Source organism: Myodes glareolus, chromosome 2 (assembly GCF_982192425.1).
Source record: "Myodes glareolus chromosome 2, mMyoGla1.1, whole genome shotgun sequence".
Classification (NCBI taxonomy): Eukaryota; Metazoa; Chordata; class Mammalia; order Rodentia; family Cricetidae; genus Myodes; species Myodes glareolus.
In genome coordinates, this window is record NC_142027.1 from 54,563,241 (window position 1) to 54,572,845 (window position 9,605).

Sequence of the window (9,605 nt, forward strand, 5' to 3'; positions counted from 1 at the left end):
GATATCTGATACACTATGCTGGACTATAGCCTCAAACCATGAACTAGAAATAGATTGGTGACTTCCATAATTGCCATCAGAGATTATCCAGTAACTGGTGGAAGCAGAGACAGAGATCCACAAACACTGTTCTGAGCTCCGAAAGTCTTGCAGAAGAAAGGCAGAAGGGGTTGTATCAGCCACAGGAGTCATGAGGGGAGAACCCATAGAGACAACTGACCTGAGCTGGCAGGAGCTCATAGACGCTGCTGGATCAACAGTAGGGACTCTGAATGGGACTAACCTAGGCCCTCTGCATGTATATGGCAATTGTGTTAGCCTTCTAACAGTGAGAGCAGGACCACTCCTTGGTGCTTAACTAGCTCTTGGTAGCTTGGTCATCATGCTGGATTTCCTGGCCCTGCCTAGACATGAAGGGAGGAGCTTGGTCCTGTTCCAGCTTGATGTGCCATGCTTTGTGCAAGCCCATGGGAGGCCTGCACCTTTCTGAATGGAGATGGAGGAGGAGTGGATAAGGGGGCAGTTATATGGGAAAGGGGAGGGGACTGGAGGAGTGGAGGGAGAAGAAACTTGTTAGTATGTAAAATAAATGAAAAAATGTTATTTAAAATAAAAACAATTATCCCTTAAAACCAACAGAAAATCATGTATCTACTACACAAACATTTACACTTACATCATTTTTATAAATGTTCATAGTAGCTTTATTGCCAAACTGAGATAACCAACAATCCTATTGATCAGCAAACAAATAGATTTTGGAATATAAATAGAATCTTAACAACAGGGTGAATAATAAATTTCTGATATGCTAAAATATATAGATTTTTAAAGTGGTGTTAAAAGCAAAATATTCTAGATAGAACAGGATACAAACATCAGATTTTCATTTGTATATAAGTCTACAATCGACAAAGCTTCACTTTAGTGACTGGTGGAAGAATGTCACCTGAGAAGAGGTGATATGGGTGAAAAGAGTGATTACAAAGGTAAGCAAAATACAGTTTATTTTTATTTTTTTTGAAAGTAATTTTATTAAATTATAAAAGTTTCCATTTATACCCCTCTTCCCAACACCCTCCCACTCCCCCCCCCCTCTCCTCCTCCCTCTTTGTCCCTAAGGGCAGTCAGGATTTCCAGCCCTGTGGGAAGTTCAAGTTCCTCCCCCTCCCTCCAGGTCCAGGAAGGTGAGTATCCAAACAGACTGGATCCCAAAAATCCAGTATATGCAGAGGAAACTAGTCCCAGTGTCATTGTCAATGGCTTCTCAGAAAGACTCCGGGCCAGCCACATTCAGAGAATCCGGCCACATTCAGAGAATCTGGTTGGATCACGTGCTCCTTCAGTCGCAGTCCAACTGCCCTTGGTAAACTCTCATTAGATCCGACCCCTTGTATCAGTGGGTGATAGCATCCCTCCCTTGTATCAGTGGGTGATAGCATCCCTCGCAGTCCTTCGTCATTTTCTTCGTCCTTCTGCTCCTCATTTGGACCTTGGGGGGCTCAGTCCGGTGCTTCAATGTGGGTCTCCGTCTGTATCGCCATCCATCACCAGATGAAGGATCTATGGTGATAAGCAAAATATTCATCAGTATGGTTATGGGCCAAGGCCGGTTCAGGCACCCTCTCCTCTGTCCAGAGAACAATCTGGGGATCGCTCCTTGGACCTGGGATCCCATATATAATCAAGTTTCCTGTAAACCCTAAAATGACTCCCTTAGTTGAAATATATTCTTCCCTGATCCCATATTCATCCTTCCTCCCTTCCCCCCATCCCGGTCAACCGAGCTTTCTCCATTCCTCCCCTACTCCCTTCTCTCTAACCCTCTCCCCTTCCAACATGGAAGTTGGGTCCCCATGCACCCAAGGTTACCTGGGACTCTTGACTATTTCCTACCTCCTGGCGGATAGCTAAATAGTCTTCATCAGGTTCGTCTTCTTATTTAGCTTCTCTAGGATCACGAATAATAGGCTCAAAGACCTTTAATTATGGTTAGAATCCACTTATGAGTGAATACATACCGTGTTCCTCTTTTTGGGTCTGGCTTACCTCACTCAGTAAAGCGTTTTCTATGTCCATCCATTTGCATGCAAAATTCAAGATGTCATTATTTTTTACCGCTGAGTAAAACTCTAATGTGTATATGTTCCACACCTTTTTTAACCATTCTTCTATTGAGGGGCACCTAGGCTGTTTCCAGGTTCTGGCTATTACAAATAGTGCTGCTATGAACATAGTTGAACAAATGCTTTTGTAGTATGCTAGGGAATCTCTAGGGTATATTCCCAAGAGTGGAATTGCTGGGTCCTGAGGGAGGTTGACTCCCAGTTTCCTGAGAAACCGCCACACTGATTTCCACAGTGGCTGCACAAGTTTGCATTCCCACCAACAATGGATGAGTGTTCCCCTAACCCCACATCCTCTCCAGCATAGGCTATCATTGGTGTTTTTGACTTTTGCTATTCTGACAGGTGTAAGATGGTATCTCAAAGTGGTTTTGATTTGCATTTCCCTGATCGCTAAGGAGGCTGAGCATGACCTTAAGTGTCTTCTGGCCATTCGAAGTTCATCTGTTGTGAATCCTCTGTTCAGTTCAGTACCCCATTTTTTAATTGGGTTAATTAGAGTTTTAGTGCCTAGTTTCTTGAGTTCTTTGTATATTTTGGAGATCAGACCTTTGTCTGATGAGGGGTTGGTGAAGATCTTCTCCCAGTCAGAAGGCAGCCTTTTTGTCTTACTGACAGTGTCCTTTGCTTTACAGAAGCTTCTCAGTTTCAGTAAATCCCATTTATTCATTGTTTCTCTTATTGTCTGTGCTGCTGGGGTCCTACTTAGGAAGAGGCCTCCTGTGCCTATATCTTGTAGACTACTTCCCACTTTCTCTTCTATCAGGTTCAAAGTGGACGGGTTAATGTTGATGTCTTTAATCCATTTGGACCTGAGTTTTGTGCATGGTGATAGGTATGGATCTACTTTCATCCTTCTACAGGTTGACATCCAGTTATGCCAGCACCATTTATTAAAGATGCTTTCCTTCTTCCATTGTATACCTTTAGCTCCCTTGTCAAAAATTAGGTGCTCATAGGTTTGTGGGTTAATATCCAGGTCTTCTATTCGATTCCAAAGGTCGATTTCTCTGTTCTTATGCCAATACCAAGCTGTTTTCAATACTGTAGCTCTGTAATAGAGTTTGAAGTCAGGGATGGTGATGCCTCCTGAAGTTCCTTTATTGTATAAGATTGTTTTGGCTATCCTGGGTTTTTTGTTTTGCCATATAAACTTGATTATTGTTTTCACGAGGTCTGTGAAGAAGTTTGATGGGATTTTGATGGGGATTGCATTGAAGCTATAGATTGCTTTTGGTAGAATTGCCAGTTTTACTATGTTGATCCTCCCAATCCAAGAACAAGGGAGATCTTTCCATTTTCTGGTATCCTCCTCAATTTCTTTCTTCAAAGACTTAAAGTTCTTGTCAAATAGGTCTTTCACTTCCTTGGTTAGAGTAACCCCAAGATATTTTATGCTATTTGTGGCTATCATGAAAGGTGATGTTTCTCTGATTTCCCTCTCTGCTTCTTTATCCTTTGTGTATAGGAGGGCCACTGATTTTTTGGAGTTGATCTTGTATCCTGCCACGTTACTAAAGGTGTTTATCAGCTGTAGGAGTTCTTTGGTAGAGTTTTTGGGGTCACTTATGTACACTATCATATCGTCAGCAAATAACGAAAGTTTAACTTCATCCTTTCCAATTCGAATCCCCTTGATCTCCTTGTGTTGTCTTATTGCTATTGCTAGAACTTCAAGCACTATATTGAAGAGGTATGGAAAGAGTGGACAGCCTTGTCGTGTTCCTGATTTTAGTGGAAAGGCTTTGAGTTTCTCTCCATTCAGTTTGATGTTAGCTGTCGGCTTGCTGTATATTGCTTTTATTACATTTAGGTATGATCCTTGTATCCCCAGTCTCTCCAACACCTTTATCATAAATGGGTGTTGAATTTTGTCAAATGCTTTTTCAGCATCCAATGAAATGATCATATGGTTTTTTTTCTTTCAGTTTATTTATATGATGGATTACATTGATAGATTTGTGTATGTTGAACCAGCCCTGCATCTCTGGGATGAAGCCTACTTGATCATAATGGATAATTTTTCTAATATGTTCCTGGATTCGGTTTGCCAGGATTTTATTGAGAATTTTCACGTCGATGTTCATGAGTGAGATTGGCCTGTAATTCTCTTTCTTGGTTGTGTCTTTATGTGGTTTTGGTATTAAGGTAACTGTAGCTTCATAAAAGGAGTTTGGCAATGACTCTTCTGTTTCTATATTATGGAATACATTAAGGAGTATAGGTATTAGCTCTTCCTGGAAGTTCTGGTAGAATTCTGCATTGAAACCATCTGGTCCTGGGCTTTTTTTGGCAGGGAGATTTCTGATAACAGCTTCTAATTCTTCATGACTAACAGGTCTATTTAGATTGTTCACCTGGTCTTGGTTCAACTTTGGTATATGTTACTTATCTAAAAAAATGTCCATTTCTTTTACATTTTCCAACTTAGTGGCATATAAACTTTCGGAGTAAGATCTAATGATTCTCTGAATTTCCTCTGTGTCTGTGGTTATATCCCCCTTTTCATTTCTGATCCTATTAATTTGCATGTTCTCTCTCTGCCGTTTGATTAGTTTGGCTAGGGGTTTGTCAATCTTGTTGATTTTCTCCAAGAACCAGCTTTTTGATTCATTGATTCTTTGGATTGTTTTCTCTGTTTCTATTTTGTTGATTTCAGCCCTCAGTTTGATTATTTCCAGTCTTCTACTCCTCCTGGGTAAATCAGCTTCTTTTTTTCTAGAGCTTTCAAGTGTGCTGTTAGGTCTCCAATGTGTGCTTTCTCCGTTTTCTTTATTTGGGCACCTATTGCTATGAACTTTCCTCTTAGCACTACTCATTTCTTCAAACTTTTTGTTATATTTGTCTTCCATTTCTTTACTCATTTCTTCCATCTTTTTGTTATATTTCTCTTCTATTTCTTTAAGTGAGTTATTCATACCCTGTGTAAGAGACTCTATTGCTTTCATAATGACACTGTTTTCCACGTCTTCCAGAAAAGGTCGTTCAAGTCCTTCTGTCGTAAGATCACTGGGATCTGGTGTTTTCATGTTATTTTTCAGATTGTTGGAGGAATTCTTGCCTTGTCGCCTGCCCATCTCTTCCTTCAGATGCTCTCCTATGGCTCTTCCCTCCGCTGGGTCTTCTTCTACTGGATTAGTGCCCCTTGCTATCCGGGAATCACTTTGCCTGCAGCCTTAGCTTGCTGCAGGCCAGCTATCAGAACAAAGGGACTCCCGCCCCTTTGCTCTCACCACCTGTCCTGACCCGCGGTGCCCACCCCGGCTGAGATGGAGGAATTTAAGCCCCGAAAAAGGGAGAGGGGAGGGGAGGGGTTCCAGGCCGAAAGCTGGGATGGCGTAGCAGGAGAGAGGGATTAGCTGGGGGAAGCTGCCCCTTTGGAGTAGCCAGGGAGATAAGGATGGCGGGAATATTGTGTGTTCCCTAACCGGACTTGTATGGCAGTCAACACACTTACTCCTCCACAGGATCAGAGCCCCTCGCTGGTCTGAAGACTCCCTGCCTGCAGTCTTAGCTTGCTGCAGGCCGGCTATCAGAACAAAGGGACTCCCGTCCCTTTGCACTCACCGCCTGACCCGGCCCGCGGTGCCCACCCCGGCTGAGATGGAGGAATTTAAGCCGCAAAATACAGTTTAATGTAAAAGAAATGAGTCGAGGGAGAATGTCATTCATTTGCCGGCCACCCAGACTCCCAAAATAATCACACAGAAATGTGTATTAATTGCAATACTGTTTGGCCAATAGCCTAAGCGTCTTTCTGGCTTACTCTTACACCTTAAGTTAACCCATTTCTATTATTTTATAGTCAGCCATGTGACTTGTGGCCTCCCAGCAAGTTTCCAGCTGGCAGCTTACATCTTTCTCCTCTGGAGGCTCCATGGCTTCTCACTAACTCTGCCTTCTTCCTCTCAGCCCTCAGTTTAGCCGCCCCCTGCCCCGCGTCCGCCTAGCTATATTCTGCCCTAGCACAGACCAAAGAAGCTTTTTATTTATTAACTAATGGTATTCACAGCATGCAGAGGGGAATCCCACATCAGGAATGCTAAATGTTTCTAGAGACTCAATAGCATCACAGATTTATATAGCTGTCAAATGTAAACCAACACAGTCAAAACCATTGCAATGTTTGTTATTTTTAATTTTTCCTTTTGTATAGATCATTTTGCACACATCTATAATGTATATTGGACAATCCCCCACCCTCCCCAATTTCTTCTCCTACTGTTTTTCTATCCCTGTATTAGACTCCCATTCCAACTTCATATGCTCTTTTTAAAACCCACTGAGTCCAGATAGTGTTGTCTGCTGTGGGGCTTTCAACTGGAAAACAAGAAGTCTCTCATGAGCCATATTTGAAGAAAATATTCTCGTTCCCACATCAGTCATCACCTGCCAATAGCTTCTCAACTAGAGGTGGGACTTCACATACATCCATCACTACACACACACACACACACACACATACACACACACACATAAGCGCTCATCCATGTTATGGTTTTGACTGCCTTGATCTTGTATGGGTCTTTTGTATGCTGTCATGGCAACTGTGAATTCATGTGTACAACTGTGCTTTCATGTCTGGAAAACAATGTTTCATTAACTCCAGCTCTTAACATCTTTCTGCTCTCTTTTCCAAAGTAATTTATTACAGGCAATATATATTCAAAAAAACTTAATTTAAGAGTAAAACTAATAACTAAATGAATAATAGTAATTACTAATATCTATTCATGAATGAAAGCAAGAATGTGAGCCTATGATGATATTACTTAATTAGTTAATTCAAAAGAGAAAAACTAGGACTAGAGAGAAAATTCACTGTTCAAGTGAAGTTGCTGTGTACACATAAGAACCAGAGCTTGAAACTGCAGCATCTACATGAAAAGACACGCCTGACTCTGTGTAAGTTGAATACAGAGGGCACAGACAAGGAAGATCCCAATAAGTCTCTTGTCAACCAGGTTAGCTACAAAAAGAGGAGTGTCCAGTTCAGTGAGAGACTCTGTCTTGGGTATTAAGACTGAGAATAATAGAGGAAGAAGCCTGATTTCCTTTTCTCGTCTGTTTATGTGTACCTGTATGCACACCTACCATTCACATGCATCCACCAAACATGCACATACACACACACACACACACACACACACACACACACACACACACACATAAAACTCACAAAGGCAAAGCATAACAAAAAATAGAGACACAGTATAGGATGTCAAGAGCCAAGTATAAAAGAATATTTCAGTTTGAAAATCACTACTTGAAATCTTGAACTAATTAATTCAGTCTAGATACACTGGTATAAGGTGAGAGCGTGATTGATAAGCAATGTGATATTTACATGGTTTCAGATTTTCCCTGGTAAAATGTTTACTGAATATAAAAGGGTTATTTATAGTGTAGAAACATGATGAACCAATTCATCATAGGATTGTAATTAACATATTTCAATTATCTGATGAGATGGAAACAAACTATTATTTCTTATATATTCCTTCCAGAAGTACATAGTCAGTGTCTAACTGTTAGAAGATATGAATCAAAATTTAGAAACATTTTACAAAATTCTTCTAAAAGTAAACATGACAAGTGAATTCAACAAGTGGCCATTGATAGGTTGTGCTATAAATGACATTATTATAACAACCAACAAAATATGAGTGAATTTTTATTAGATGATACCACTTATCAGTACTCATTTCATAATCACTTTTAATTTTGGTTTTGAGGCAGGATTTCTTTGTGTAGTCCTTACTGTTCTGGAACTTACACTGTAGACAAAGCTGGCCTAAAATTCAGAGATTTGTCTGCTTCTGCCTCTCTAGTTCTGGGATTAAAGGCATGACCATCACTGTCTGACTCATTTGATAACCCTAATAGATGCAGTATTGTTATGTGAAAAAGCTTTCTGTAGTAATAATATTGCACAGTGCTCCCAAGTAATAGGTATTTTACTTAGTGACTTGGAAACAAAAGAGGGGAAAATGACCTTGGTACTATTTTTGGGAATTGTAATTCTCAGAGGTTCATTAAAGTCATAAAATGAAAAAGAAAAACTAGTGTTTTCTAATTTTAGTAAGAATAATACAGTCTCATGATCACAAAAGGTGCATAGAAAATAAGTTGTGTACATTCATTAGAACTAAATTTAACAAACCTGATTAAAGTATAATATAACTACCACACAAAATTACTTATTGAGAGAGAATTAAATGATACTCTAAACCCACATAATTAAAACTTTCATTTTGAAGTACTATTTTCTTAGGTGTGCTATGTATTAGGCCAGTTTATTTTTTCATTGTTTTCTCCTCCAAAATGCAATTAGGCTTTTCTACTCTATTTTTCTTGACCTAGTGATAGCAATGTTAAGGTATTTAAATATCTAAATAAAACAAGCACACAAACCCATGGATGATAATTTTTTTAGTGTATTTTGTAACATTCTTGGTACTGTTGGATTATGTTGTCATAGACTACAATTTGGGCTATACTGTTATATTAATATCTTCAATTTTCCACAACTTAGGTTTAGCACAAGTAGAAAGATTACATTTCATGACATATTTATACTTCAATACCACATGATAAAAATTCATTAAAGCAGCTTAGAAGTTGTGCACAATCATGGACTCTTCAAAACAACCAAATACAGTGTAACCAAGAGAGACTCTCATCAGACTGCAAATTTGTTTCTAGGTGGGCCATTAAATTATAGGGATGTTTCAACCAAAATTTTTATTTAGGCGATTCTCTGAACCCATAAACTATATAACTTTGCTTTTTCAACTATTCGCCTCTAGAGACTATTGCTCCTAAGCTCTTCTTACCAAGAAACTAACAAATAATGTGCAGAACAGCAAAAGTAATTCAGAATTCAACTTCAGCACCAAGGTGAACACTCTGTTGCTTTTCCCATACAACAATTATTGAATATTTTGAATATTACCCTTAAGAGTATTTTCTTGCTCAAGTAAAACTTTTTGCAGCTATTCCTCACATTTTATAATGATCATATTCTTTGTATTTTGTGTAATTTTATTTGTGTGGGGTTGCTTTATTTTTTAAAGTTTTTAATGAATTTTCTGATTTTTACTTTTATAAGAATCTCAGATGCTGAATTGTATTTCTACTCAAGGGTAGAGCAATTTTTCTTAAACTAAAAACAAATACAAATCTTTTCTCATTTTTGTTATTTTAAATAGGCTCAGTAAAACATTGAATGAATGTTTTTTTAGTGTCCCAGTTAATAGATATTCTAGATCCATGGGTCAAATGTGGGAGTACCACTTTCCAGCAGAGTGGTCTTAAACTGGCTAAATACTGGAATCATCTGAATATTTTTGTTTCTTTAACCCTAGTTAAGAATTTGTGCTTGTTTTTATTTGTGCTAAATCATGCATATTATAAAATTTACCAACATAACTATTCCAAATCTTCTCTTCAGTTGCATAACCAAGACTTTTCCAATAA